Here is a 4,126-nt window from a genome sequence, read left to right as displayed (position 1 = left end):
AAATATGCTCCTTCCGATTCTTATCTATATATGACCCCTTAGTTCTACAAGCTGTTTGTTCTGGTTTTCATCCTGCTATTCAGATGATCTCAGAATGCAGACAAATTGTCATGTGAATGTCCTACTTTAACCTTTTAATGGATTACAAGGAAAGAATGCCATATATTGGAGTTCAATTAATATTGTCCTGTCTTGTGATTTTGCCAGTTACCTATTGTGTAATTGATTATCTTCACAGATTGAAATAGATGAGAAATATCGGACTCAGACATGTGGACTGTGTGGAAACTTTGATGGCATATCCAATGAATTCCTGAATGATGGTAAGATAATTGTGATATTTCAGGAGGTAGTCTAATGTAGTCTGTAGTTATTATAACACAAACTGCAAATAACGTGCATGTACCCTGTAATTACGTGCAGTTTGCAGGCAACAAGTCAGGGTTTTGCAGATTTTTTTTTTTTTTACAATTACACCGTACCCTGTACTTTCTGGGGAGCGGGGTGTATTGTGGAGTCGCTTAATCTCGTCTAACTTCTAGGTATTTTACAGGGAAAGAGGTGTAAATTGTACTGTAAGTAATTTTAAGAATCCTGCTAAGTAAATACTGAGTAAGTATTACTTACTCAGTAAGTACTGATTACATAACTAATTTTGTGCCTAATGGATGTTTCAGTATTCAACTCTTTATATATTACATATAAAATGATACATAGATAAACACTTTTCTTCATTTCTTATTTGAAATCATACATTGATATTTACAGTCATAGCATAGGCTCATCTGTGCCTATAATGATGGAAACAATGTGAGTTGTTTTCATTAAACTTTAATTAAAAACAAGGACATGAAACTATTCCTTAACCCTTAAAATATTAGCTTTAGAAATACATTAGCAGACAAAACAATACTTACACCCTGAAACACATGATATTTGCAAGTTTTTTTTCTTTGTGAACAAATGTCCAAAATGACCTCAGACTGTTAAAAATTAAAAGTGTGGACATGGCTTTTGTGTATAATATTTTACAAGACAGCAAGACAGATAGTGCAATAACTTCCTAAATATATATATTTTTAATGCATTGCACACACTGTACCTCAACAGTGATATGTGACAGGGTTGTCCTGTTCACACTGTCATACTTAAGTGTCTCTTGAACAGTTTCACAGCTTCTGGTGTTGTTTCATAATACATTTGTACCTGTGCATTAAGTGATCAAGGGCAGTCTCTAAAAGAAGAAAGACAAAATAAACACATTCAGTCTGTTTAAAGCTGCGTTGAAATGTCTGAGTATAGTTAAGGTCCAATTATTATCATTTTTTAAACAAAGCAAAGACATGTACATAAAGTTTTAGCATTTTACAAACAGGGGAAAAACATTGCAGACCATTAGCTAGGAAAACCACACCTACTGATAACGCCGCTGTTCTGCTTCACGGTTCTTTCCAGATCCTACAATGAAATAATCAGGAGGAAAACATTTTGAGAGAAAACCAAACAAGAAAATAAAATAAAACAAGAAAATCTTTTTTTTGGAAAGAGTGATTAGGGTGACATATAGGATAAGATAAGATAAACCTTTATTAGTCCCACACTTTTTGTTTGGTCATGGCAGAAAGGGGACAGTACAAAGTTACAGCAAAAAATAAGAAAAACAATAGCATGGAATAAGATAAAATAAAATAAAACAACATACTATATGAAATAAAATAAAATACTGTGTTGCATTGGGAAATTACACTAGTATTACATAAAAATATATATAAATGACATGGTTGTCATTTCTACACACCTAAAAATGAACACATAACCTTTTTGAAATAAAGTAAATAAACTAGGTGGAACATTTATTTTTATGCTTTTTATGCATTTATTTTAAGGTGTTGTTTGAATAAACTGTTCTTATAAATACAAAAACTGTAAATACACGTGAATGCCAATTTTTGTATATTTTTTATTGTATTTAGGTGACTAAAGAAAGACTAATAAAATAAGTATTAAGTATTGATTAACACATTTCCTACAGGTTACCCGCACTTTAGTCGCAGGTCTTACAGTCTATAATTGTGTCATTGTTTCCTGCAGAAAGAATGACTTGTTGCCTGCAAATTGCACGTAATTACAGGGTACTTAAGCCTTATTCGCAGACCGTGTTCTAAAATGTTCTAAAATGTTCTAAAATGTTACTGTCTATCCACAATGTGGATGTGAGAAAACACAAGGGGGGAAAACGTTGCCCCACTCTCAAGTTGTGGAGATCAAGTATCCTTAAGCAAGATGGACATGCTCATAAGGCAGAGACGTTACACTTTGTGAGCATGGAATAAGCTGAGAGAGAGGAGAGAAATAGCCTTTTTTTGTCCCTTTTAATGATCTCTAGATTTGACAAGTCAGTCACTGTTCACCTTGCTTGTCCTGAGAGAACACCACTGGTTTCTTTTAATGTTAGCAGCAACTTTTCAAAAAAGTTCACAGTCATTCAGAAGTAAAGACAGGGAGGAGCTCCACTCTATGAAAGACTACAAAGGCAAATAGTTCAACAATTCTCTGTGCACAAATCACAGTCAACAATATTGAATAGTTGCGATCTTCAGCCCCTTTTCAAAAGCGTGCACACTGAAAATAGGCATAATTGTGTAGCAGAAATGATTGCATAGGTTTTCAAAACCATTTGTCATTGACCACCATTAGTTGCTGCATCCATAAATGCAATTTTAAAGGATCCTGAAATGCTTCGGTTTGATGAAAAAAAAAAGTGAATTTCTTTTTGAAAAAATCTACATGGGGGTTAGTGCACATTGGAAACGTCTTAGCTTACACATCTACGAGGGCCCCTATAATACTGACTTATATTTATTAGATTTGGAGCAACATATACTGTCATTCAATTAGCATAATTTTCCCCATTTTTAAATAGCATAGTTCTGTACTGAAAGTCTAGATGCAGACCTGTGACCTTTTTGGTTCATTATGAAATAGAATACGTAATGAAGAAGCCCCCCAATAAGCTTCATGATCATTTTATTGTGACTGTGCTGTACTACAGGAACCCCAGTGTCTGTGGTGGACTATGCTGAGACCTGGAAGATAAATGGCCCCACAGAGTACTGTGAGGAGACTGACATCAACCCAGTCCCGAGCTGTGGTGATAAGGTGAGTCTTCACTATTTCTCATTTTCAACACTGTTAAATTAAATTCAGTTTTAATTATACAAAATCAATAGGTGCTTTATATTGTAAGTTTAAGAGCCTTCAGTAATATGGAGAAACTCCAATAATCAGATGACTGCCTGAGAGCAAGTACTTGGTGACAGTGAGAAGAAAAAGCTCCCTTTTTAACAGGAAGAAACCATTAGCAGGGTCAGTCATCCGGCCTCACCTCAGGGGTGAGGGGCAGAAGACGACATAAAGACACACTGTGTAAGAGGGCTCAGGGGGTTGGGTAGCGCATCTGTAACCGGAAGGTCGCCGGCTCAATCCCCATGCTCTCTGTCCTGGTCGTTGTGTCCTTGGGCAACACACTTTACCCTACCGCCTACTGGTGATGACCAGAGGGGTCGATGGCGTGATACGGCAGCTTCGCTTCTGTCAGTCTGCCCCAGGGCAGCTGTGGCTACAACTGTAGCTGCCTCCACCAGTGTATGAATGTGAGAGTGAATGAATAGTGGTATTGTAAAGCGCTTTGAGGGCCCCGAAAAGCGCTATATAAATGCAATCCATTATTATTATAAAAACATAATGGGTAAAAGAGGTGAATGCGGAAACAGTGTATCATGGAAAGCCACCAGCAGCCTAGGCCCAAAGCAGGATAGCAAAGGGAAGATTCAATTTTAACTTTGACTCTGGATTTAACAGGGAGCCAATGAAGATAAGCTGGTATTGGAGAAATATGTTATCTGATTCTTTAGAATCAGAATCAGAATCAGAATCAGAAAGGGTTTTATTGCCCCGGAGAGGGGAGAGAGCAGCGACATGTGAAGACGTGTTTTTGCGAGCTCTGCTTAGATTGACCATTTGCGTAATTTTCCCGCTCCCCTTCTAGTACATCCCGGCGCGAACCCGTCTCACAAGTGCCTAATCTTTCGAATCAGTTGTATTTTGTAGTCTAAAGCTGTTCAAC

This window comes from Rhamphochromis sp. 'chilingali' (genome assembly GCF_963969265.1).
Source record: "Rhamphochromis sp. 'chilingali' genome assembly, chromosome: 6".
NCBI classification, from domain to species: domain Eukaryota; kingdom Metazoa; phylum Chordata; class Actinopteri; order Cichliformes; family Cichlidae; genus Rhamphochromis; species Rhamphochromis sp. 'chilingali'.
The sequence above is the reverse complement of the archived record's forward strand: the minus strand, read 5'-3'. Positions refer to the sequence as shown.